The sequence below is a fragment of the Manis javanica genome, chromosome 3 (assembly GCF_040802235.1).
Source record: "Manis javanica isolate MJ-LG chromosome 3, MJ_LKY, whole genome shotgun sequence".
NCBI lineage: Eukaryota > Metazoa > Chordata > Mammalia > Pholidota > Manidae > Manis > Manis javanica.
Window position 1 is genome coordinate 41152654 of NC_133158.1, and position 27827 is coordinate 41180480.

General features: G+C 50.1%; 1 protein-coding gene across 3 annotated transcripts in view; it reads right to left on the reverse strand.

The window, feature by feature from the left end:
- AGPAT3 (1-acylglycerol-3-phosphate O-acyltransferase 3) overlaps nt 1-24956 on the reverse strand; it is a 77870-nt gene extending 52914 nt beyond the window's left edge. Inside the window, exon 1 of one of the 3 annotated variants that reach the window (XM_037014633.2) lies at nt 24803-24956. The gene's annotated coding sequence lies outside the window, so the exon portion shown is untranslated. Of the gene's footprint in view, nt 1-109; nt 128-24802 lie in introns of those variants that run through there. The other 2 variants (XM_037014634.2, XM_073231268.1) reach the window with 2 other exon arrangements.
- Nucleotides 24957-27827: the final 2871 nt, after the last annotated feature.

Sequence of the window (27827 nt, forward strand, 5' to 3'; positions counted from 1 at the left end):
ACACATCCATACCCACATGGACATGCACACACCCATGTGAGCACACACACACACACACACACACACACGCACGCACTCCACTCAGGCGTCAGGCCTCCTCCTAACTTACCATGGCACAAGGTCAGCAGCCAGTTGGTGTGTTGTCCTCAGAGGTTTAGCCCTGATGGCCTGAAATTGAAGGGCACAAACACAGCGTACTGGCAGGAGTCAGGAGACAGCACCAGGGACCCCATGACTGCCAAGGCACTGACCGTTCCACCAATGTAAGCCAACACGGGGACACTGCCTGCTTGGGCCTCTCTGAGCACTGTACAGCCTGCTGCCTGACGAGGAGGCCTGACAGAGCAAGCCCAGAGAGCTCCAGGGGTCACAGTCCAGGAAGATGCAAAGCAATTTCCATCTCCCTGCAGGCTCTCAGGAACAGTGAGGGCTGAACCCTGCAAAAGGGCCCCACCACCTGCAGCCCCACTGTGCGTGCAGGCCCAGACTTCCATGCGACTGTGCCCTGCACTCTCGCTCCTGCTCAAGCCCCAGACCTGCATGCCAGGCTCCCCTCCTGGCCACCCAGTCCCCCATCGCACCTCAGCCTATGACCCACAGATGAAACCCCAGACTCTGGCTATTTTTGTCTTTTTGTTTGGCTGGTTTTCAGTTGTAGCAAAATACACACAAAATTCACCATTTTAACATTTGTAAGTGTACAGGTCAGTGGCATTAAATACATTCACACTGTGAATCACCATCCCCATCCCCTCCATCTCTAGAACTTTCCGTCTACCCGCTGACGTCCGTCCCCATCAACACTAACTCCCACCCTCAGCCCTGCCGCCTGCTTTCTGTCTCCATGGGCCTACCTGCTACAGGGGCCTCGTCTAAGGGCAACTACACAGCATCCGTCCTTTGTCACTGGCTCATTTCTCTCAGCATCATGTCCTCAAGGATCATCCAGGTTGTAGTATGTGTCAGATTTTATTTGTTTTTAAGGATGTATGTGTCCCCCACATTCTTTTTTCTACAAATCTCGCAGCTTTAGCTTCCACTCTGAGGTCTGCGATCCATTTTGAGTTAATGCTTTAATATGGGATGACGTACAGCAAAGATTGCTTGTTTTTGCTTATGGATCTCCAATAGTCCTGGCCAACCATTTGTTGAAAATACTACCATTTCCCCACTGAATCACACTGGCACTTTTTCTGGAAATCAATTGCCTTTAAACTTGTGGGTTTGTTCCTGGAATCTATTCTGCTCCACCAACCTTCATGTGCACCTTTTTTCCAGTTCCACAACATCTACATCACTCCTGAGACAGGAGGGGTCCTGAAATCAAGCAATCTTTTGTCCCTTCAAATTATTCTGGCTATTCTTGGTCACTAAATTTGCATGTCAGTTTTAGAATGAATTTGTAAATTTCTACCAAAAAAAAACCTTGCCAGGATTTTTGTGATTGCACTGGATCTGTGAATCAATTTTGGTAGAACTGACATTAAATAACATTGAGTCTTCTGGTCCATGAACAGAGGGTAGCTTCCATCATTCAGGCCTTAATTTCTCTTGGCACATTTTGTGGTTGTATTTCTCCCTCAGAATTTCCTATTTTTGATGCTATTATAAATGGCATTCTATTATAGCTTTTAATTGTTCAGTGCTAGTATATAGAAATAAAGTTAATTTTATTACATTTACCTTGTCTCCTGTAAATTCACTAAACACATCTATTAGTTTTAGAGCTTTTTTGTGGACTTTGTAGAATTTTCCATACAGGCCATCATGCCATCTGTGAATAAAGACACTTATACTTCTTATCTTCCATTCTCTATGTCTTGTATTTCTTTTTATTGTCTTATTTTTCTAGTATAATGTTGAATAAAAGTGGTGAGAGAGATATCCTTGCCTTGCTCCCAATCTTAGAAGGAAAGATTTCTATCTTCCACCAAGGAGTATGATGTTAGCTATGGTTTCTCATAGATGCCCTTTATTAGACTGAGGAAATCCACTTCTAGTTTGCTAAGAGGTTATTTTTTGTTTTGTTTTGTTTTTACCATGAATGACTATTAAACTTAGTCATATGGTTGTTTTATTTGTTTGTTTTGTTTGTTTTGGATAGTCATATAGTTTTCCTTTTTTTCTGTTAATATAGTGAATTATAATGATTGATTTTGAATGTTAAACCAACCTTGCATTCCTGGGATAAAAGCCACTTGGTTCTAATGCAGTACCCTTTTTTCATACTGCTGGATGTGACTTGCTAAAATTTTCTAATTTATGAAGGACTTTGTTTATGAGGGATATTTGATCCATAGCCTTTGTCTGGTTTTGGTATCAGGGTAGTAATACTGGCCTCATAAAATTAGTAGGGAAGTGTTCCCTCCTCATCTGCGTCCTGGAGGACTTTGTGTAGACATTAATATTATTTCCTCCTTAAATGTGTGATAGAATTCATCAGTGAAGTCATCTGGGTCAAAGTGTTTTCTTTGTTGGAAGGCTTTTACATATAAATTCAATTTTTTGATAGATATAGGGTTATTTGGGTTATCTATTTTGATTAGAATAAGTTTTAGTGATTTGTATCCTTCCAGGAATTTGTCCATTTCATCTACGTTGTAAAATTTTTTGGCATTAAGTTTTTCATAAATTTCCCTTACTATCATTTTAACAACTGTAGCATATGTACTGATTTCTCATCTCTTATTTCCAATTTTGGTAGTTTCCTTCTCTCTTTTTTTCTGATCAGTCTAATTAGGGGTTTATCAATTTGAATGATTCTTTCCAAGAACCAACTTTTGGTTTCATTGACCTTTTCCTATTGCTTGTTTTCTATTTCATTGATTTCTGCTCTTTTCTTTGTTTAGTTTTTCTCAAGGCTGAAGCTTAAAACATTGATTTAAGAATTTTTTTATATTGTATATAATCATTTAATGTTATAACTTTCTCTGTGAACTGTTTTACCTGCATTCCACAAATTATGATACATTTCCCTTGTGATTTCCTCTTTGACCCATGGGCTATTAGAAGTGTATTTATTTATTTTTCCAGTATTTGGGAATTTTTCCAGATATCTTTCAATTACTGGTTTCTAACACTTTAATTCTATTAGTTAGAGAAAATACTTTGCATGTATGGTCTCCTTTTTTTCTTTTATTAACTGAGGCTTGTTTTCTGGCCCAGAACACGGTCTACTTGCACGACTGCTCCCGGGCCTGGCAAAGGCTGTGTCTGGCTGCTGGGTGGAGTGCCCTATCAGCAGGTCGGACCGGTTCATGGTGTTACTCAAGTCTTCTATGTTTTTACTGATTTTATGTCTACTTTATGTCTGTTAAATCTTGAGAGAAGAGTGTTGAAATCTCCAACTATGATTGTGGATTGTCTATGTGTCCTTTCAGGTATATCATTTTTGCTATGTGTATTTTGAAGCTCTGTTACTAAGTGCACACATATTCAATACACTATGTTCTCTTGATGAACTGACCCCTTTTATCATTATAAAATACTGCTCTTATTCCTGGAAATATTTCTTGCCCTGAAATCTACCTGGTCTGATATTAATAGAGCCAAACAAGCAATCTTTTGATTCATATTTGCATGGTATATCTTTTTCCAACCTTTTACCTATACCTTATCTGTGTCTTTATACTTAGTTAATGTGGGCAGCACTTTAATCTTTTTATTTGATCTGACAATCACAAAAATGCCTTTTATTTGGAGTTTTCAGGCCATCTATATTCAATGTGACTATTGTCGAGGTAGGTTTCAATATGTAGACATTCTATTGGTCCTGTCTGGGTTCATCTGTTTCATTTTCCTTTTTTCTGTCTTCTTCTGGAGCTGTGATTTTTTTTAATGATTCCATTTTATTCCCATTATTAGCTTATTAGCCATACTATTTTGCTGTTTTTCTAGTGGTTTCCCTGGGGTTTGCGACATAAATCCCTACTGCTGTCTGCCATCCAGTAATATGATAACACTTCATGTGCACTTCGCAGACTTCACGACAGTTTCCATTTTCTCACCCCCAGACTTTGTGCTCTCATACCTTTTACTTCTACCAATACCGCAAACTCCCCAAGACACTGTTACTAGTTTTACTTTAAAGAATAAATTATCCTTTAAAGGGCTTCTTAAAATGAGGAGACAGAAGTCTTTTACATTGCCCTGCATTTCTGCTGCTCTTTTTCCTCCAGATCCACACTTCTGTCTGGTGTCATTTCCCCTGAAGTACCTCCCAGTGTTTCCTGGAGTACAATCGGCTCGTATAAAGTCTTTCAGCTTTCGAATGTCTGAAAAGTCTTTATCTTGCCTCTGCTTGGGAAATACACTCTGCTGTCTCTGGGACTACAGGCTGAAGTCTTCCCCTTCTGGTGCTTTAATGGCGTTCCTGCCACGCTGATCGCACAGCTTCTGATGAGAATTGCGCTGTAATTCAGTTTGTGTTGCTCTGCGTGTTGTAGGCTTCTGCTTCTGGCTGTTTGTAAGATTTCCAGCAACTTGATTACAATGCACATTTTTGTAGTTTCCTTCATGTTTGCTCTGCTTGGGAATTTTGGAGCTTAGAAATGAGTTTTCATCAAATTTGGAGAAGTTCTAGCCATTATTTTCTTCAAATATTTCCTACCACATCTTTCTGAAATTTCATCTCATATCCATTATTCCACTTTATACGTTCCCATGTGCTCTGTGCTTCTTTTTTCCTTTTTTCTGTTTCATTTTAGAAAGCTCCTCGTGCTATGTCTTCAAGAATACTGATCAAGTCCCTGCAAAACCTGACCTGTGTATGATAAATCCCACCCAGTGCATTTTCCTCTGTAGCAGCCTTACTGAGTCTTTTTATATCTTCCCTTTCCTCCTGTGCCATTGAACCCAAGGGGGACACTTGCAGCAGATGCTTTAGCATCCTTGTCTGCAATTCCATCAACTGGATAGCTGTGGGTTCCCTGCAGCTGTTTCTAATAACTGATTTTTTTCTCCTCTTCTGGGTGATGTTTTCCCACTTATTTGTATGGCAAGCAGTTTCTGATCGGCTCTAGGACATTGTGAACTTCAAGTTGCCAGAGGCTCAGTTTTGTTGCAGTCCTTTGCATCCCGCTTGGCTGTGTGGGGGTATAAATCACTTAGATGCTCTGTGACCGTTTCAAGGCCTTAAATTTTGTTTAGGTGAGTCCTGAGCAGGCCTGAGTCTAGAGACAAAGCAATGACCTTCTGAGGACCCCACCCAGTACCCTTGATTGTAAATTCTCTCCATCTGCATGGTGAGGACACAAACTCCATCCCGAGCCATGGGACCACAGGGATGCTCTGCCCACCCCTTTCCAGGGCTTCTCTGCTTGCATTGCTGGTATTTGCACACACACACGCACAGATCAACACTCAGCCCAAGACTGGGAGAACTGTCCTTGACCCTAGAAAAATTTGTCTATGCAAACTTAGCATCTGCAGTGTTTTCTCACCAGGTCAAATGGCCCACCACACACCGACATGACCTCCAAGACACCCACGGCTCTCCCTGGTCAGCTCAGGAAGGCTGAGGGCATCACTGACATTCAGTCACACCTCGCTCTCCGCCTGGTCACCTTTCCTCCTGAACCTGACCTAGGGCTGAGGCAGGAGAAGCTGCACAGGAGGGGTGGTCCTGACACATCTCCAGAAGTGGCCCGCGACCACCAGCCCACGGCGCAGGCGACGGTGCAGTTCCAGTCCCAGGGGCTACCACACAGAACGGGAAGGTGCATCTCAGACCACGACACAGGCTCGCTCTGTGGCTAGAGCATGTGCTGCAGAGGGCGGCAGGCCTTCTTCGTCTCCACCCATCCAGTCCCACCCCGTATGGTCCCGAGGCCATCAGGGAAGCAGAGAGCCCCACCAGCATACCACCCCCAGGGCTCAGCCTTGTAAGGGCTCCTTCTCCGTTCTGTACTCAAGTCCTCTGTCTCAAATGTGATTTGAAAGAAAAAGACAACTGTTCAATGACGGTTTCTTAGCAGACCAAGGACATCGAAGGCCAGGGAATGACATCACCAACCTGCAGAAGGAACCAACTGGCCACCTGGAATTCTCGAACCAGCAGACACATCTCCGAGGGAGCAGAGGAAACTAAACACCCTTCAGACAAACCCAAGTGGGAGGGATTCCCCCCAGCAGAATCTAACCACAGCAATTTCTGAGGCATAGTTCAAGCAGGAGAAAGTCATCTCAGATGGAAAGTCAGAGATGCAAAGAGAATAAAAAGCAAAGAAAGTGGCAAATGAGTCTACAAACATGAAACAGAGAATAAGTGGTACTAAAATATAGCAACATCTTGGGAGGTTAAAAAACTGCATACACGACACGATGAGTCGAAAGGGGGAGCGAGGCTCTTGGGTGTCCAAGCGTTCCTGGATCATAGCAAAGAACTGAGTACTGGTTAACTTCATTTTTTGGTAGGTAAGAACATTGCCCTTTCTGGGAAAACCATCAGGAAGAGTCTGTAACATCCAAGCTGGTAGAGGGCAAAATAATCCCCTCAAAAAAAGCAAGGAGGGAGAGAGACAGGAAAACATACAGCACAGATAAGACAGCAGATCTAAACCCAAGTCCATAAGTAACCACATTTAAAGGAACCCGGATAAAGGCCCCAGTTAAAATTTTTTTCATTGTCAGACTTTAAAAAAACTGTCAAACTTCAATTAAAAACAAGCTTTAATCATAGGCTGTTTATGAGACATAGCCAAGACATAGCAATACAGAAAGGCTAAATAAAAATGAGGAACTAGAGAGACATACAGGGCAAATCCTCGCCAAAGGCAGCGTCAGACGAGGGGACATCACTGGGCGAGGACAGGCACTGCGTCCGCGAGGACGCGCAGGTCAACAGCGGTGTCACAGATGCCGCAGCCCACACGCCTTGAGCAGAAACTGATCGCAGCGCAGGAGTAAGTGGCCACATCCCCAGGGATCCCGGAGGCCCTCGCCGGCCTCGCTCAGTGCCTGACACAACAGGGAGGCACAGGGAAGCGACGAAGATTCGGGAGACGGCAGGCATGTTCTGAAAGGGCCGAACAGTGAGAGTACTTTAGATTCTTCAGGCCGTAAGGTCTCCGGCACAGCCACTCAGCTGTCATAGTACAGAACAGGCACAGATGATAGGTAACTGAACAGGTTACGTACTACGTGGCTGGGATTCTATCAAATGTTATTTGTAAAACAGGTGACAAGCCAGATTTGGCCCATGGGCTGTAGTTTGCCAACCCTATACAGGACTGAACAGCATGATGAATCAACCTAAGGAACCTACACAAAACACTTCCCCCACCAAATGCAGAATATAATCTTTCCAAGACACACAAGACTTTCCCCAATTTGGCCAAATGCTGGGCCATAACATGAGTCTCAATATGATTCAAAAGAGAGGCACCAATCAGAACACACTCTTTGGCCACAGCACACTGAGGCTAAAAAAAAAAAACAATGAAAGGATTTTTGGGGAAATCTCCATGTGTTCTGACATTCAAAACAGTTACCAACAATCTGAAGAGAAATCAATTAGAAATTAGAAAATCTATTAAACGGAATAATAATCAAACATTTTGTATCAGAACTTATACACTGCAGCTCAAAGGAATTGAAGGTTACACTGAAGTGTGTGGTAGAAAATTTTAGAAGGCTAAGAACAAATGACATAAAACATAAAAAGTTAAGAAAACAAAATGTAAATTAAAAAGGAAGGAAATAAATAACAGGAATCACTTAAAATAAAAAACATACAGAAAGCCACAAAGCTGGTTCTCTGAAAGGATCAATAAAATTGATGGTGTTTTTTAAGAGAGTCAGGACAGAGAGGTGGCATGGCTGATGTCAGGGTGGCAGGGGAGTCCTCCAAACAAGAGGCAGTATGGCCATTTTACGGGAACGACCTTGAAAATGTAGGCGCCAAGGACAAACTCCCAGGAAGAAAGGCTGACAAAATGTATCAAGAAGACAGAAAGCACCAAGGCCTCTGTAACCTCAAAGAACCTGAGGCAGGCTCCCCAGATGCCCCTGGGATGCTGCGCCAGGGACCCCCTCCTGACCCAAAGCGGGATGACATGCTTCCCCCAGGTCAGCCAGGGAGCCCACTGGTAACCCGCGGGAGAGAAACGGAACGAGTGAAAGCGACTTGCTCAGGAGCCAGCTGGAGCCCAGAGGCTGGGACCCTGTCTGCTGGCACCAGCTGGCTGGGATCCTGTGCCCTGCCACCCAGGCCTGCCCCTCAGGGTCCCCAGCTCTCCAGGGCAGCGTTCAGGCTCTGGAGGGCCGTGGGGGAGGGCAGACCAGAAACAAAGCATCCGCAAACACGCCCCCCCTGCCCAGGTCAAGGCCCGGCCCAGCCCTGCTGTCCCCCACACAGGCGTGCAGGAGTTGCGGCTCTCAGGCAGGAAACGAGCGTGGGAACATGGGAAGGATGCAGAAGACAGCTGGGAAGGCCAGAGATTCACTCTGGGCAACATGCTCGTGGTCTCGCTCCTGGGGGTCACGAAAGCTTGTCTGGTGAGAAAGGCGGCGCCCTCAATGACCTTGCCTGGACGCCTGGGCTTGTCCTCCAAGTCCAGACAGCACCCCTCTGAGCAGGCTCTCAGGGAGCCCTGAGCACAGCCAGAATTGCCCAGCCAGGAGGGAATGAGAAATAGCCTTGTTTATGTCACAGCTTCCATAGCAACTCATGCTTGTCCCCTGACACATCTACCAGCAAAAACTTCTCATTAAAGGAGGACAAGCTAGCTCTTTATGCATCAGGGCCTTCTCACAGGTATGGCCCTAACACCAGGGGCCTGGCTGGTTATTAGAGGGTGGGGTCCCACAACGCACCTTCACCAGGCACTCACTCCAGAGTTCAGAGCCCGACTCCACTTGGATGCAAACATCACGTATTCTGGTCTCCACAAACACAAAACGTGCCAGGAGTGCAGCACCCACAAATGCAGCCTGGAGGAGGTGCTCTGCCCCGCGCACTGCAACGTGACACCTGGGAGGGACTGGAGTCCCCCCACCAAGCTGGGCCAGAGCTAAGCAGGCACCATTTCCACACTGGTCCATTCCGTGCCCTAGTGTAGACATGTCACGCATTTCCAGACTCAATATGAACACCACTGCAGTTCTGGGATGGACAATCTGTGGAATCAATTCCTCTACTGTGAAAGAGTTTTTCTAAGATATTTTATTAATAATAATATCAAACACACTAGGGGTATTTGCCAGACCTTATTCTGAGCATTTTATGTGTGCTAAGTATGCTGACACAGAGGAGGCAGGGGTCAAGCAGGGTGGAGACTCACACATCAGACCAGCCTCACTTACCCCTGGGGGTGCAGGGCCCAAGGATGAGGGCCCCCCAAAGTCCCAGGGCTCCCCCGTGGAGCTGCTTAGAACTACACCCAGCACCATCCAGGGAGATGCCATGGGAGCCACAAATGCAGTTTTACATTTTCTAGCAGCCACATTATAAAGTAAAAAGAAACAGTGAAAAATAATATAATAATATATTTTATTTTAACCCAATATAACCAAAATGTTTACTTCAATATCTAATTGACATAAAAGAACACTGATGAGATTAGTGCCATCGTACTAGGCCTTTGAAAGTCACATCGCGTCACAGACAGCACTCCTGGATGCAGACCAGCCCCACACCAAGCAGGGCTTCAGAGCTGGGGCCCAGGCACATTGGGCAGCTCAGCTACAACCTGCTCTCCGAGGGGGATTTTCTACCCATTTCCCTTTCCATTGACGTGTTGAGAATTTTGGAAGTTTTTAGTCTCACCAACTCCTTTGCCTCCAGTGTATCTATAATGGTTAGCCCCTCCACTGGATGGTGGGTATGGGGGCCAGTGTCTTGGCTGTGTTCATATACTAAAGAATTTTCTAATTTTAAAAAAAGAAGCTACCTCATTCCTGGAAATGCAATATAATCACAAGCTACAAAGTAAAAACTATGACAAAAAGTTCATCCAATTTTCTTCTTCTGTAAAATTTGGAAGAAGAAAGTAATCCCTTTCTAGAAATGAATACACAATAAGTGACAACATATAAGTAATTAGCAATTATTATCACCTCCTTTCAATTGCCTCTTCTCCCTGAAAAGTCCGTACTGAGGCCAGCCGCCAGCTTCCGGGCACTGGCTGCCTCCAGCCACCCCTGCAGCCGGCTTCCCAGGAACAGGACACGGCTGGCCACGTGCCCTCCACTGCCAGGGGGCCGAGGGTCCGGCATTCACTGTGAGGCATGGGGCTTCTTCTGAGTGACTCGGGTTGGAGGCAGGATGAGGAGGCAGGGGAGGCCGGAACCAGAGAGCGCAGGCCCTGACCCAGGAGGGCTGCCCCAACCCCCGCACTGCCACCGCGGCTTCAGGGAAAGGGAAACAACACATTTCGGGATCAGCTCTTGCACGAGAACTTGGAGGCTGGAGACTGCCCCCAGACCCGGCAGCGTGGGGCCCCCACAACAGACATCCCCGGGGGGGCCCAGGTCGCTGTGCAGGCTGATTCCACCGTCCGATTCCACCCACCCCACCACAGCCAGGGCTTTGTAGGAGCTCCTGACAGACGACGGCAGCTTCCTCTCTCAGGGTGAATGACTCCAGTGCCCCAGGACAGGACTGTCTTTAGAAACAGGGTCTCTGCAGATGCACTTTGTTAGGATGAGGTCACTAGGGTGGGTCCAATCCAGTGACTGGGAATTTGTCCACAGACACATACACAAGAGGAACCCCATGTCAGGGCACAGGACTAGAACAGCATCCGCACACGGAGGATGGAGGCCTGGACATGTCCTTCCCTCCCGGCCCTCAGGAGAAACAGCCCTGCAGACCTCACGCTCACAGACTTCCAGCCTCCAGAACCAGAGACACACGTTCCTGCTGCGTAAGCCCCTCAGTCTGTGGTACTTGTCATGGCAGCCCCAGCACATGGATATACTCACACTGAAGTTCTTATTTACAAGGAGCCTCCCTCTTGCTTAAATTCTGTCTCTCACCATGCCCACACCCGCTACCCAACCCTGTGTTAGGAAGGATAATCTCTGTACTCAAACCACCAGCCTTCTAACAAACCTTGCCACGCACTGGTGACGTGCCCTCTGCCACAAGTGCCCACTCAAACAGAGTCCGACAGAGCTCCTCTGCAGCGGCAGGGTGGCTGCCAACCACACGGCGGCGGGGCGCGGGCACAGGCGCTGCCCTGCCCATGCACTTCCTCCCGCAGTCTGGGTGCATGTGAGTGGGAAGGAGAATGACCAGCAAGGGCATTTTCGTTAAATAAACCTGTCCTACTGTACATGTGATCACAAACTTAAGGCCACAGGCATCTGCGGGACGCCCCTCCCACCACACACACACAAATGGCCATAAACAAAACTGCGGAGAAAAGCCATCCCCTCAGAGCCCGTCAGAGCTCTGACCACAGAGCAGGCTGGGCCCACTGCTCAGAAGCACTGGCACTCCATGTGGAGTGCCAGCTTTCCTCCCAGCGGTTCACAGATGCAGCCCTCACTCCCCTGAGAGGAGGCGTGAGGACAATATCGGACAGACTGACTGACAAGTGCCCCACCTGCTCCCTCCCTCCTGTGCAAGGGCTGCCCAGGGCCCAGTGGCTGCCAGTCACTGTGACTCTCAGAGGGAGGCTCTCAGGAAGAAAGGGCACTGATCGCAGATCTGCTGAGACACAAAGTGACTCAGCAATGAGCTGGCACAGAGGCATCGTCTGCAGTGACAGACAAACGCCCCAAGTGGGCTAATGCACCACCTCCACCATGGTCCAGAGACATGCAGGCCACAGCGGGGTGCTCTGGTGGGAGGCCACGTGCTTCCTCAGGGACACAGAGCAACCAAGATGAGCAGACCCACCACCTCCCCAGGCAGAGTGGGAGGCAGGGAGCAGCCGACCTCAGAGGGCGCGAGGCAGCCTGGGACCCTCAAGGGGCAGCCAGTTTCAGGACAGACCCGTGCAGGGCTTAGCCCTGCGTCTCTTCCTGCTCTCCCTTCCCACTGTACCACTTGCCGATCTGAGTCACTTTTCCACGTGTTAGCATCCAGTGGGCAGCCCAGCCAGGACTCACCGCACGCCACCACCTGGACATTGCTGCCCCAGATGCGTGTGCTGAGCTGTGCATGCACCCCACTCTACAAAGTGCTTTCATGCACGAGCATGCAGGCTGCAGGCACCTGCCTGCATCCACACAATGGAGTCAGGTGCAACCTCCATGGTCTCCACACAATGACAAGGGCAAATGGCAAAGGTCAGCAGTACAACAGGAACTAAAGAAAGAGGGCCTCCAAGACAGCCTGCAGGTGCGATGCCACGTGCAAGGCATGAATGTGCATCCTGCGCAGACTCGGGAGGGAAGGCTTCCCCAGCAAGGTGACAGCACCATGGGAGGATGACTAAGAATTTATCTGGCCAAAGGAGAAAGCGTTCCAGAAAAAGGCATGCAAAGGTCCAAGGTGGAGCGTGCACAGTGCAGATGCCTGAAGACCAGGTGGGGTGGGGGAGGACTAGTGGGGGGTTAGAGCAGGGGTGACAGGGCAGATCAGGAGTACTAAAGGGCACACCACCCGACATGGATCCGGTGGGAGCACAGCCAGAGCCTGCAGGGGCCCTGGAGTGGCCCGCTGCCACTGGGGCTGACATGTGGGAATCAACGAAGAGCTACGAGTGCCGGGGGCTCTGAGGAACGGGGAGGGAGGTGGTCACAGTCAGGGCCCAGGGTACAGCTTGGACAACAGCGGACTGCGTTTTCACTGCAGGAGACAGGGAGGGTGGGAGGGAGGGCTGCGGGCCCTGCAGGGCGGAGGAAAGGAAGACCCACTGAGCATGGACACCAGCTCAGAGGGCGCCGTGTGTGTGTGTGTGTGTGTGTGTGTGTCTGTGTGTGTGTGTGTGTGTGTGTGTGTCATGTGCAGGCCATGGGCCAGGGGCCAGAACTGAGGGGGGAAGAGTAAGTTGGGGTCACTGTCTCAAGGGCACTAAAACACGGAAGGATGTGGGGGCCACACAGCGGGCAGGCCTCAGAGTCCCAAAAATACCAGTTTATATACCTAGTAGTGTTTTTTACATTTATTTTCTCGTTTGGAATCTAGTACACTAAGATGTAATGCTCACCTTTAAAAAATCATGCTCTTTAATCACACCACGTGTAAATATACACCAAGCCCTGAGTATGCATGGTAGTTCTTCAGCTACTGGAAAAATGTTATTTGCAGAAAACTGTTTAAACAGAGACACGACCTGCCTATTCTAAAACAGCAGAAATGGAGGTCAGGGGTCGGTGGGCAGTGAGACTCGCCGAGACGAGCTCTGAGTCATGCTCCACAATCGTGCCTCAAATGGGTAACAATGAGCTGGGAAGAGGTCTGGGGGTCTTCTCAGCTTTGAACTCCCCGGACACCACCTTCATGGGGCTGCGTCAGGCCAGGGTAAGTTGCCCCAAGATGCTCGGTCACTCCAGTAGGCCTGAATCTGTACCGCCTTTCAGCTCCCACTCCCGCCTTACTGACCAGGACATGCACACATCTCCCCACCATTAGCAATTTCTCTAACCCCAGAGCTTCATCCAGGATCATTTTCCTTCTTAGTCAATGACATCTTAAGAACCCTCTTTCCTGAGTTCAGAAAATTAAGCTAGAATGGTTCCAGATCAGTCCCACGCCTGGGGTCCTGGCCGAGGCAGAGCCTCCATGGGGAGACCTTGCCTTGCAGGAACCCACAGGCAGCTCACCTGAAACTAAGCCGGGAGCCCTCACTCCAGCCCGGGAGCGGCTCCGGGGCGGCAGGCGGCTGAGCCGCAGGGTCCTCAACACAAGGCAGGCTCTCCACTGTCACGACCATCATTCATGTTATTTTGGGGTCATCAGTTGCCTCATATAAAATAAGCATGTTTACAGAGAAAAGGAAATTGAAATGTGCACAGGGAAGAGAGTCCCAAGCAAAAGAAGACCCAGATTTGGAAAGAATCAAAGAACCTTTAAGAATGAAAAATACAATCAGGGACACGAAAAGGTTAGTGATCAGAGATGAATGGGGCTGAAAAGCTGGAGGGAGAGAGGACGCCGGCGAGCCCAGCACGGAGCGGCCCAGATACAGCTTGTGACCCCGGGCGGGAGAGGCCGAGGACAGCGTGAGGAGGCCAAGATAAATAATCAAAACATAAGGGCTCACGTTTTTCATGAATTACTGAAAGACACAAAACTTTATCTTCAGGAGCGCTTTGAATACAAAGCAGGATTTTTTAAAAAAAAGAAATCTGCCCTAGAGACACCAGAGTGTGCGGGCAGTGAGCCGGGACTGTTGGCCAGGCCCCTGGCGGGCCGGAGAACAGGGACACAGCCACACAGCCGCAGAGGCCTGCGAGGCCGGGCACACCACGTCCTCTGCCACAGGCTGTGTGCTCAAGTCAGCAATGAAACTATACCCCACGTCCCACCCATGTAAAAAATAAAAGTGCCTTCTGTTCACAGGACACGGAAGAACAGAAACTTAGAAGTGCTTAGAACTGAGCAGTGGAAATACTACGCAGCAAAACGTCCAGGACACAGTGCAACAGAACCGAGGAGACCACGCCTTGAATTTTATGCTAGAAATAAAGTCTGAAAATTAAGGAACTATGCTTGGAAGAAATAAAGAAGTTAAACTTTCAACTCCATGACCTGGAAGGAGAGCACCACAGTAAACCCAAGGAGAGCAGAAAGAAAGAATGGCAGGAAAGCAGAAATTAAGGACAGAAACAAAGATACATGGGAGATGCCCTCCAACCCCAGAAGCTGGCTCTCTGTGAACAGTAACAAAATAGATGAACATAACAAAATAGATGAACCTCTGCTGAGATGAGTCAAGGGAAAAGAAAGACAAAACCCATTTTATAAACAAAAAGGGGAACTTAATCAAAAAATGTTATGACCTTTTTACCAGGATTTAAAAATCAAGAAAATGTTATGACCTTTGTACAAGAAACCAACCATGCTGATAAAATGGATGAGGCGGCAGACAGCTCTAAGGCGACCCCCAGGTCACGGCCTTGTGTGACCCCCTCTGCTTGGGTGGGCCAGACCTCCTGCTGGCTACTGACACAGGGTATGAGAGACGTAACGCAAGGTCACCTCCAGATAAGGTCTCACGGCACTGCGACCTGCTGGCGCCCACCCCCTGCTCTTCTTGCTTGTCTGATGACCAAGCTGCCCTGCTGGGGAGGCCCTCAGGACAACCGGCAAGGACCCGCAACCCGACAGCCCACAAGTGCTCTCAGAAAGGAATCCCTGCCCATCCTAGCCTTCAGATAAGGCTGCACCCTGGGCAGCCCGACGGCAGGCCATGAGTCCCTGACCTGAGGACCCAGCTCAGCTGTGTCCGCTTCCCAGCCCACAGAAGCAGTGCTGCTGTTTAAGGCCAGTAAGCACTGGGGCTGCTTGTTACGCAGCAACAGGTAACTAATACAGATCTCTGTAGAAAAGACACCGAATCCTCTTCAAAAAGGAGGGAACCTGAACCCATCTGCAGCTGGTAAATGAAACCAGGGTGTGAAGACTGAGCCACACAAAAGCCAGGTGCAGATGAGAAGCCACGGAGGAAACACCCCCTCTCCTGACATGAACCCCACAAAACAGAAGTGGTGACACTGCCCGGCCTGGATGGTGGGACCGGCAGCATCCGGAGGCCACACCAGAGGAGACGGTGCAACAGTGGGCCACTGTCAGCCCCACTCACTTCTGAAAGGGATGCAAAAGCTGTAAACAAATGTTAGTACATGTGACATAATAAAAAATACCATGGTCAAGATGGGTTATTTCCAGAAAAGTAAGGAAATGTATTCATGTACTTCAACAAATTAACATAAAAAGAGAAAATCTTATATGATGAGCTCAATATGTGCTGGGAAAGTCTTTGATAAAACAGTAGTTTCACAGTGTATCACAGAGAAGGCACATAGTGGATCTCTGGCAACTTACTGCACTGATGGACAGTGACTGCATTGGGGTGTGGGTGGGGACTTGATAATATGGGTAAATGTAGTAACCACATTGTTTTTTCATGTGAAACCTTCATAAGAGTGTATATCAATCATACCTTAATAAAAATTAAGTAAAAAAAAAACCAAAAAACAAAAAACAGTAGTTTCAGTAAAATATTCTTAGAACAAGAGAACTTTCTTAACCTGAAAGGGGCATTCACAGAGAAACAAGCGTTTTCTTTCTTGGTAATTTCCTTGTCTTAGGCAGAGACCATAGTAAGTTGTGACCCTCCCTGCTGCACCATCCCACCCCTTCCAAGACTGCTGACTTTGTGAGTTTCCTCCCGGTATGTCATCATTCCAAATCAAGAAAATTTGAAAAGGTGTCTGATGCCCCCACCCACATGCTTTGAACCCCGCATTCTCTTGGGGAGAGTTCCTGGAGGAAACAAGAGGCCTGCCTCTGCTCTCCAGTGCACAGCGTCCAGGTCTGCGGGCACCCCCGGTTCATGTGTCCGGCCCAGGGACAGGCTACGGTCAGTGCTGAGATGCATGACGCTGCCTCAGCCAGCTCACCCCTGCCAAGGGGCACCTGCCGAGCGAGCCCCTGCTCACCCCATGACCACGAGGGGTCCCCTCACCCCCGCGCCCCTGCAGTTGTTGCACCCTTCGCCCTCCAGCATCTCCTGGGCAGAGCACATCCTGCCTGGGGGTGTTCTGAGCAATGACACCCTTCTGTTTCCCTCACTCGCGGCTATGGCCAACAGCACCTTAAAGACTTTACCCATGCCCCCAAAATTCGCTCACTGCCACTGTGTGGCCTGTCTGCCGTGATTCCTAGCTGCACAACTAGGCAACAGGCCCTTCTCCTCTCTGTCCACCTCCCCTGACCCCTCACTCCCAAAGCACCATGTCCCTGGGACGGCTAACCCCAGGCCCCATCACCCCAGCCCCTGTCACCGCATCCCCACATCCCTGGGACAGCTAACCCAGGGCCCCGTCACCCCGGCCCTGCATCCCCGCATCCCTGGGATGGCTAACCCCGGGCCCTGTCACCCCAGCCCCCATCATGGCGTGCCTGTGTCCCTGGGATGGCTAACCCCAGGCCCCGTCACCCCAGCCCCTGTCACCACATCCCCGTGTCCCTGGGACGGCTAACCCGGCCCTGTCACCATGTCTCCACGTCCCCATGTCCCTGGGACAGGTAACCCCAGGCCCTGTCACCCTGGCCTCCGTCACCCCCCACACTTCGCTGGATCACCTGCCATCTCAGGTTGCCTGATGCTGCCCTTTAAAGACTTTCCCAGATGTTTCTGTATTTCCATGTTGACTAATGAAGGTAAGTCTTTAATCTCTTTTTCTCACTATTTTCTTTCCATTTGTTTGTCCTCTGATCCCAGGAGGAACAATAGAAAGATTTGGAACCAACACCAGAAGGGAGAACGCTAGCAGCATTTCCCTAAAATCAGAGGCAAAACAAGAAAAGCCTGCAGGCTTCCATTCAGCATGGCTGAAGGTGCCAGCCTAGGAGTGCGATGGCAGTAACACTGAAGGTGCGGGGAAGAGAAGCCATCCCCACTCTCAGGCGATACAGGTGTCTGCGTAGAAAATCCCCAAACCTGCAAACACACTGTAAGAAAGAGATGGCAAGGGGGCCGGCCATAAAACCGATCGTAAAATCAGCTGCACTTCTCTTCAGTGCCAACAGGCAGCTAGATGCTTTTGTAAACAGCAAACAAATATTTTAAAAATACCATTACAAAAGCAGCAAAAATAATAAAGCTGCCTGGGAATAATGTAACCGTGGAGCCTGAGCCAGCATGCGGGATGTTATGGACCCTTACTGGGAATAAGCATGTTTACAGCCCAAAGACTTTAACGTCAGAAAGATGAAGAATTCCCCCAACTGGTCTACAGAGTCAAATCCAAGCTGACAATGTGTTTTGTGAAACTTGACAGGCTGACTTAACACTTACATGGAGAAGCAAAGGGCAAGGACAGCCAGGCACTCTGGAGCCCCCAGGCATGGGATGTAAAGAGCCACAGGGCCACCCGCCCAGACAGAGCAGTTGGCAGGACAGAGGACCACGTGGAGGGACTTGGGCACCTGCCACAGAGGCATCCCAGGGTGCTGGGAGCAAGCACAGGCCGCCTGGGACCCAGCACAGGCCGCCTGGGACCCAACACACCCAGGTCCGCCTGGTGCCATCTCCTCCCCACCATACCCTGAAGAGGCTCATCCTGTGTCCTGCTGCCGTGCTTGAGAACAATGGTTCAGTTTCCACCAGTAGTCCTGGGTTTAGGTTACTCGTTTGCTTTTCTTGCTTATGTTTTCTAACTGCCTGTTTTGTTCTCATTTAAATAGCTAAGTTATCTCATTTAAAAAATTAAGCAAATACTTGGCTAGGAAAAATAATATTGTCAAAATGGCCATCCTGCCTGAAGCAGTCTACAGATTCGATGCAATCCCTATCAAAATACCAACAGCATTCTTCAACAAACTGGAACAAATAGTCCTAAAATTCATATTGAACCACAAAAGACCCTGAATAGCCAAAGCAATCCTGAGAAGGAAGAATAAAGCAGGGGGGGATCTTGCTTCCCAACTTCAAGCTCTACTACAAAGCCACATAGTAATCAAGACAATTTGGTACTGGCACAAGAACAGACCAACAGACCAGTGGAACAGAATAGAGAGTCCAGGTATTAACCCAAACATATATGGTCAATTAATATATGATAAAGGAGCCAATGGGGAAATGACAGCCTCTTCAACAGATGGTGTTGGCAAAACTGGACAGCTACATGCAAGAGAATGAAACTGGATCACTGTCTAACCCCATACACACAAGTAAACTCAAAATGGATCAAAGACCTGAATGTAAGTCATCAAACCATAAAACTCTTAGAAAAAAACACAGGCAAAAATCTCTTGGACATAAACATGAGTGACTTCTTTATGAACATATCTCCCTGCGCAAGGGAAACAAAAGCAAAAATGAACAAGAGGGACTATATCAAGCTGAACAGCTTCTGTACAGCAAAGGACACCACCAATAGAACAAAAAGGCACCATACAGTATGGGAGAATATATTCAGCAATGACATATCCAATAAAGGGTTGACACCCAAATTATATAAAGAGCTCATGCACCTCAACAAACAAAAAGCAAATAAGCCAATTAAAAAATGGGCAGAGGAGCTGAGCAGGCAGTTCTCTAAAGAAGAAATTCAGATGGCTAATAGACACATGAAAAGATGTTCCACATCGCTAATCATCAGAGAAATGCAAATTAAAACCACAATGAGATATCACCTCACACCAGTAAGGATGGCCACCACCCAAAAGACAAACAACAACAAATGTTGGCAAGGATGTGGAGAAAAGGGAACCCTCCTACACTGCTGGTGGGAATATAAATTAGTTCAACCATTGTGGAAAGCAGTATGGAGGTTCCTCAAAAAACTAAAAATAGAAATACCATTTGACCCAGGAATTTCACTTCTAGGAATTTACCCTAAGAATACAGCAGCCCAGTTTGAAAAGACAGATGCACCCCTATGTTTATCACAGCACTATCTACAATAGCCAAGAAATGGAAGCAACCTAAGTGTCCATCAGTAGATGAATGGATAAAGAAGATGTGGTACATATACACAATGGAATATTATTCAGCCATAAGAAGAAAACAAATCCTACCATTTGCAACAACGTGGATGGAGCTAGAGGGTATTACAGTCAGTGAAGTAAACCAGACAGAGAAAGACAACTACCAAATGATTTCACTCATCTGTGGAGTATAACAACAAAGCAAAAACTGAAGGAACAAAACAGCAGCAGACTCACAGAATCCAAGAATGGACTAATAGTTACCAAAGGGAACTGGACTGGGGAGGATGGGTGGGAAGGGAGGGATAAGGGGGAAGCAAAGAAAGGGGGCATTACAATTAGCATGTATAATGTTGGGGGAGGCACGGGGATGGCTGTGCAACACAGAGAAGACGAGTAGTGATTCTACAAAATCTTACTACGCTGATGGACAGTGACTGTAATGGGTTATATGGTGGGGACTTCATGATGCGGGGAGTCTAGTGACCATAATGTTGCTCATGTAATTGTAGATTAATGATACCAAAATTAATTAATTAAGCAAATATTTTAGACAAGTAGTTAAAATAGTGGCCTACAGGTTAAATGCCAGCAGCATTTTTTTATCCGGCCTACATGGCTTGTTAAGAATAAATAACTGCATAGACATCTGTATTTCTGGCTTGTCTTAACAGACCTGAGCTCTAGTGACCCACCCTACAGTCACCTGGCCATATGGGCAGGGTGTCTGTGGCAGGGCCGGTGGGCACGCCCGAGAGAGGGTGCTCAGCCACCACGGCGCTCACGTGGCCTCTGCTGCATCTCACGCCCTGTTGTCCCTGGCTTGCCTTCCTGCCTGGCCCATTGGAATCTGTTTACAACTTTCACATATAGCTTTGTTTACCAAAAAGTCACGTTTATATCCAGTAAGTTTCTAAAACTTGCAGAGGTGAAAGCCACCAAAGCCACAGGCTCCATAGAAACACCACAAGAGCCCGGTGCCGGGCCTGGACTGCAAGTTCCTGGAGTGTTCCTTACAAGTGTTCTGGAACTTCCATTATAGGAGTGAGCACCTTGGTTTGGAAACCCGAACGGACCCCTGAGTGCCCAGGTGTGTGCTCTGCTCGCTGTCACCAGCAGGGAGGCCTGGGGGCTCCCTCTGTGCCGCACACCTTCCCCCTGTGGCAGCTTGCCACCAGTGAGGGCGGAGGCACCTGCTGAGACATGGCCTTGCTCTGAACTGGACACCTCTAGCCCGGACTCGATCAGCAGTCTGGGATCACTCCCTGTGCTCTTTCACTTCTGTGGGTCCCTGAGTCACTGGGCCTCACCCATGAGGCCGTCATGGCGGTGACACTCGGCCCCCCAAGGGCAGCTGCCATGCGGTGGGGTCTGCTGCCCACACCACCCCCAGGCCCCGCTGAGGCCCCCTCGAGGTGGCTCCCCTTGCTGTCCTGCACCCCCAGCCACTGGCCCCCGCAGCCCCCACGGCGTTTCTCCCAACAGACCTTTTTGCTTTGCACCATGGCACCTGCTTCCCGCAGAGCCCACACCCATGAGTTTTCATTTAATTTGACTTCCATCTTGTTTTGGCAAAAATCGCTTGCACACATTGTGCAAGATACACTCCTTGCTTCACTTCTCTCCGAACATACAGTGAGTGATGTGTATCTCCATCATTCTTTCAGTGACCAGTTAGACCAGGACAGTGGCCCACATCAGAAATTAGAAGTCAGTCTGAAAGGCTTGGCCCAGCCATCAGCACATTCTTTATACTAAGAGTGGGCAGCTCTTCACTGTCCTCTGACCAGGTGCACCGAGAAGAGCTGAGCACAAATGAGTCTGCATCAACTGATGCACTTTCTCCCCAGTGCAACATCATATCTAGCATGTATCTGTTTCTATCATCTTAGATGGGGATTTGTGATCCCTTCCAAGTGTAGCAGCTTTTAAATGAACACTGCTGTGAAGCCAATCACTTACTTTCTGTTTCTAAATAAATTGTTCATACATTAAGTTTTCTGAGCAGGAAGGTGGTTTGGATTCAGTCAGACCTGTGTCTCAAATCTGGATTTGTCACTTGCTGGCTGAGCAACCTTGGCCACGCCCTACCACCTCGGTGTCTCCATCTGTGTCATGGGGCAGTGCCCTGTCTGCACAGCGTTGTTTTGAGAACCAAATAATGAGCACATGACATGCAACTTGAAGGGCAGTAACTGCAGCTGTCCTTATACAAGCAAAGTCTAAGTCGCACAGCAAGTGACATACTTCACATCAGCAGAGATTTAGAACGCTTTCAGGTCAGCAATTGACATGAGAAAGAGAAAAGCTGTCATCTGGGACTCCACCGCTGAGCTCCCACTGGACTTGCGCCCTCAGAGAGCACGCTTACCTCGAGGTGTTACTACAGCACACGGCTCAACAACAGAAGTCATGACTACTGTTCTTTATTACCCAGTTCATTCCCCACCATCAGAAAGGAACCGAGAGGATCACATAAATAATGCACGGCCTCCCTGAGTCACCTGGGGAAAGGCCCCTCCGCGGCTGGCATGCTGCTCCACAGCCAGCACCCCTGGTTCGGTTTTCAGTCCTATGTGATGCAAAGCACCCAGCCAGGGGGAAGGATGTTGCCTATCACACACCGAAAGACATGTGTTTCCACCTGCTAACACTGACATCGAAGATGTACCCTAGCTGTACTTGGAAAAGACATAGCCAACTGACCACTGTGTGTGGGACCGGTTAGAGTCTTCAGTCCAGCAGTAAAAACTTGGACCAACTTTGCATCCCCCCCTGCTCCTCCACCCAGAGGGAACAGCGTGGGTTCATCCCAAAGCTCCGAGTGCTTCAGCCTCTAGTACTTTGCTGGACCTAGATCAAAACACAGCGAGTTCTTCTAACTACAGGAAAGGCCATCAGAGGATGAACCACTAGTGTGTATGCCTGAAATGCAGTATTTTGAAATTGGTAATTTGGGATAAATTCTGAAATTATTAGGAAGTGGTTTTGGTAATGGCAGATTAAGTCATAGTCATTTCACTTTACGATGTGGAACAACTCATTAAAATCTTCAAGCATTCTTTGGTTCAGGAGAAGTAAAACCCATGGAATTTCTCAGCAATTGTTTTACCCAGTTCAATCCAACCTCATACTATACATTTTTCAAGGAGACTGAGTTACTGATCCCACTTTATACAAGTCATTAAAAAGGAAACAAGCAAATGTAACCACAGGCAGCCACAACTCCTAACAGTGAAACACTCCTTTTTGACAAGCCCAGAGAGGAAGGCACAGGGTGGGTGAGGAACCAGCTGCTTGTGCCAGGCGTGGATTTCGAGAGGAACAGGGAACAGTGAGGGGCACCTACCTGGTGTGCAAAGAAGCGCCCCCTCTTCTGTCTCCCATGTTAAGCCAGGCTGACAATCAAGGGAAGGGGTGTGTTTCAGGGACAAAATGTGATTGGACAAGTTAACCAGACTCTCCAAAAAACCCAAGTACATTTGGCTCTTCTCAGACACAACTTCTGTTTTTCATTTTCCTTACTTATCAGGATTTCAGCACTGGTCTCCTATCTCTGATTTGACCAGAAATAAAAATTCACAGACTTTTAACAGACTGATGGGTCTGAAAAGATAGGAGTCCAGGGGTCTTAATTTAAATTCTGGCTGCACCAATTTGTGACATAACTTTCAGCACGTAACTAAAGCTCTGTGTTTGCTGGGTTGAAGTGCAGTCAGAGACAACACGTGTCAAGGGCCAACCCTGTGTATTAGGCCCCACCACTAGTTACCACCGGAAACGAGTAAAGAGGGACAAAGCAGAGCACAGTGGTGGATGCACTTTTCCTAACTTCTGAAATGAAACAACCCCTTTCAGTTTGCTTCCCCAGACCCAGTGCCAGGACAGACAGACGTGTGTGCCCACACTGAGCCCACTGTGGGCACCAGTCCCCTCCCTGGAGATGGCTCCTAAAGTCCACATTGGCCACTTAAGTTTACCTCCCTTTACCCTACCCTCGCACAGACTTGGAAGCAGGCTTCTCGCAGAGATGGCCCGGGAGGGCGGGAAGGCCCCACGCCGGTGAGGCCAACAGCAGGCTCCAGCCGAGCATGACCACTGTGCCCCACATGAAGTTTTGTTCAAAACATTAAGGCACCTACACCATACAAGGCTAAGAAGCCGTGCTGTGGGCTCTGCATGTCAATTACATGTAGTTTCTTTTTAAAACAATGTAACCAAGAGCCAGGAGGGCTGGATACACAAGAGAGCTCTGCCAGGCTGACCTGGAACCGTGAGCGGGAGGGGAGGATGGGATCGGGATCACCTGGTGCAGCGGGAGAGGGGACAGTGGGAAGTGACCAAATCAGAGAATGTTCAGAACCCGAGGAGCCCCCTTATGAAGCGCGGAGAGGCGACAGCGATGATCCCCAAGCCCCAGAGCCCAAGCAGCCTGCAGGGCCGGCCGGCAGCCACGGGGGCCGCAGGTTCGGCTCCCCCACCCCCGCGCTCCCGGGGACGCTTCCCTCTCCACCGCGGCCGCTCCCCCCGCGGTCCCTCCACGGCCAGAGGTCCTTATCTTCCTTCTCATGAAGTCGTATTTCCCAAGAAAAGGAACCAATTTCTCAAATACTCTCAGACAGCAGTTACTATTGTACTTTAGAAAAGGCCCTGGGAAGCCATTTGTAAAGCATTTTCGCTATTTCACTGAACTTCTCTCAAAGTTATAAAAAACAAACTGCACAATCTTCCCAGGTGCCTTCAAGTGCCAACAGTGCCCCCTCCCCCAGGACCCCAGGTCGAAGGCCGGGTCCGCACGGGCCTGGGGAGGCGCCGGCCCCCCGTGGGCGCAGCGCGTCGTCCCCGGACGCCTCCCGTCCCGAGTCCAGCGGGGCTCCGCGCGCCCACCCGGCCCCGCAGCCCCGCAGCCCCGCGCGCAGCCGGCGCAAAGTGAAACCAGCGCGCCCCGGGGCCGCGCCCCCGGCCTGGAGGGCGCCTCTCCGCGCGCACAGGCCCGGCCCAGCCCGGGGGGGCACGGGGGCGCACCCTCCGCGCAGACCCCAGCCCCGCCGCCCGGCCCCGGTCCCCGGGCAGAGCCGCGAAGGGCCCCGGGCCTTGCCGGACGAGGCCCGGGAGGCGGCCGGCGGCGGCGCCCGGGCCCGCGGACCCCCCGCCCGTCCCCGCAGGCCCCGCGGAACGCAGCCAGCCCACTGCGGCGCGGGAGACCTCGGGCGGCGGAGGGGCCCGACCTCGGCGGGGCCTCCCGCTCACCTGCAGCTGCCGCCACCTGCTCGTCGCGCGCGGCCCCGGCGTCCTCCGCGCCCCTCCGGCCGCTGCGCTCGGCCTGGGCGCCAGCCCCGCGTCGGGCCTCAGCGAGTGCGGCGCCCGCCGCCCCCGGCCCCCATCCCGCCCCGCCCGGCCCGCCGCCCTCCGCCCTCGGCCGCGCCGCCCCGCCACTTCCTGTGCGCGGCGATCCCACAGTTCCGCCGGCGCGCGGGGCGGGGGGGACACGCGGGGACACGCGGGGGGGACGGGGAGACACGTGGGAGACGGGGACACGCGGGGGTGCGGGGGACACGTGGGGGGGCGGGACACGCGGGTGAGCTCGGGACGTGGAAGAGACGCTCGGGGGACGGGGGGCACGCGGGGAGACACGGAGCCATGGAGGACGCGGGGACCCGCGAGGGGCCCTGGCGGGAGGGCAGGGGCGCACCCGGGGGCGCGGGCGGGGAAGGGACCGGGCCGGCCGTAACGGACGCCGCAGAGCACGAGGCTGGGTGGCGGGGGAGGTGGGACGGGGTCGGCCGGCCGGCACGTGGGGTGCAGGGTAGGCGGGCTCTCGGCCGAGGGTGGGACTGCGGCCGCAGGGACGGGACCGGGCAGGGCGGGGCCCAGGAGGGGGCCTGGACTTGGAGCCACACAGCACGGTGGGGGGCGGGGAGACAGGGCCCGGGAGCCTGCGATCTCGCCTGGACTCCCCCCATCTTCCCGGGGTCGCGCCTGGGGGCACTGGGGGTGTTTCCGGGAGTGAGTGCCACCCCCTGCTCTGCGGGATGGGAACCGTGCTGGGAGCCTCTGCGCCACGCGAGGTATTGGCTTTCAGAGCCACGTGCGGCGCCCTGTAACTAATTTATAGTCGGCGCCGGGCTGGCCCCGTCTGGGTCTGCCCTGGAGGAAGCCTCCCCGAACAAGGGGCGGTGGTGAGGGGGTCGCCTGGAGCCCGCCTCGCTAGCCCAGCCTCCCACGCCCGCGGGCCCTGACCCCTGCCCCTCCTGGCGGTAGAGTCTCCAGAGCTGCGGCCGGACAGGGCTTCCCTCCGCCAGGCCTGGACCACGTGCCTCGCGGGGCCTGGACCACCTGCCTCGCGGGGCCTGGACCACCTGCCTCGCGGAGGCTGGGACCCGCAGAGGGAGAGGGACGGCAGCGCTGTCACATGCCAGGGTCGCCCTCCCAGGCAGGGGGGTCATCTCCACTCTGCTCTCCCCACTTGAGTCCTCTGTGCGACCTGACACCCGCTCAAGTCCTCAGGTCCAAGTGGGCCTCCAGAACCTGAAATAGTAGAACCAGAGGTGCGGCAGCTGTCCTCTGTGCCATACTGTAAACCTCGGATTGTTTCAGAGGCACTTTAACTAACTAAAGGTAACTAAACACAGTGCACCTAATCCATTCACAGTGCCCTTATCCTTCAAAAAGAAGTGATGGTCCGCAAACATCAGTGGAAATAGTTATTTGTAAAACCTTGGAGGCTGCCTGGCCCCTGCCCCTCACCTGTCCTATAAATTCCCACAGGCACCTGCAGATATGTATACAGAGATGTTCCAAGTTACAGCACATAATTACAAAACACCTGAAAACAACCCAGATGTGGTTAAATAGACTCCAAAATACTTTTAATAACATCTTTAATTTAAAACCTTTTATAAAATTTAATGGTGTAATTCTATGTATGCTATTATATAATCTCCAAAATTTGTTAGTTAAAAATAAAGAGAAGGTACAGAGCAGTGGGTATACAATGATCACTTTTCTGTGTTAAAAAGCAATATATGCAAATGCACATGCACACCCAGGAAACTTCTAGAAGGAAACCATGAGACAATTATTGACTGGGCAGGGAAAGGAAACTTTTTATTGGTGGGCTCAGTCCTGTAAATATGTAAATATGCTAGGTGATAATGTTTAAATGTAACACCTGCGGTTGTTTTATAATTACCCTTTTAAAGCTAATTAAAATGTATCTCATCATTTAGACAATGTCTCCTTAATAGTTACTTTGAGCTTTTAGATCAGCTGGAAAGACTATTTGTCTGAACAGCATAAAGCATCATCAATATAATCAAATCTATACTCAGAATCTATGATCATTCAGACCTGAGCAGAGAAGGAATTTGCCTCTAGAAAAGCTCAGCTGAGCAAATGAGCAGAGTAAACATTTGAACAGAACTTGGAAGTCAGCCAACCAGCCCTTACCTGCTGCCTGGGTTCTGGGTAGCATCGTGCGGGAAATGTGGTCATGCCTGAGATTTATTGAGAGCTTATTATACACATGCATTATCACCTATTTATCAAAACAAGCCCATAAGGCAGAGACAATTAGCATCACATTGTACAGAAACTGAGGCCCAGGAAAACCCCATGTCTTATCCATCATTATACAGTGGAGGCAGAGCCCTCAGCCCAGCTCCAGCCCCGACTCACACACGGTGTGGGAACTTCTCGTGACCCCAGTAATGATGTTTTCTCATTAGGAGAGAAACTGGAGTCCTCGGCCGCCTGCAGATGAGAAAGGGGGAGTCTTGCCTGGAGTGTTACTTGGCACAGACTGGTACAGAGAGAACGGGTTCTGCCATGAATGAAAAGGAGAGCACCCCTGAGTCTCTCCCGTGAGTGTGAGCAGACCCTGGGAGAGGGGCACCCCTCTTCATTATTTGCTCTAATTCTCAGAGTGAACCTGCTGGCATCCCATTTCACAGATCAATAGACTGGTGCCCAAGGGTTGATCCCAAGGTCAAAGGGCAGACAGTTGCCCTCTTCCCAGCCCAGAAGAGGTCTTTCCAGTTCAGAGACACTCTCACTGGAGAACATCCCCAACTATCCCCACCCAAGGCCCACTCAGGTGCATGGACAAAGGTGTGGGCCCTGGGCAGGTCCAGCGAGAAGACAGCCCAGTGGCAGAAGGTGCCAGGGAAGCCTTCCTGGAGGAGCTGGACCCGGACCTCAGGTTTTTGCCACTGCCTGAGAACTGAAAACAAAGGCTTAGAGTCAGCCTGTGACCTTGGACAAGGACATTACCCAT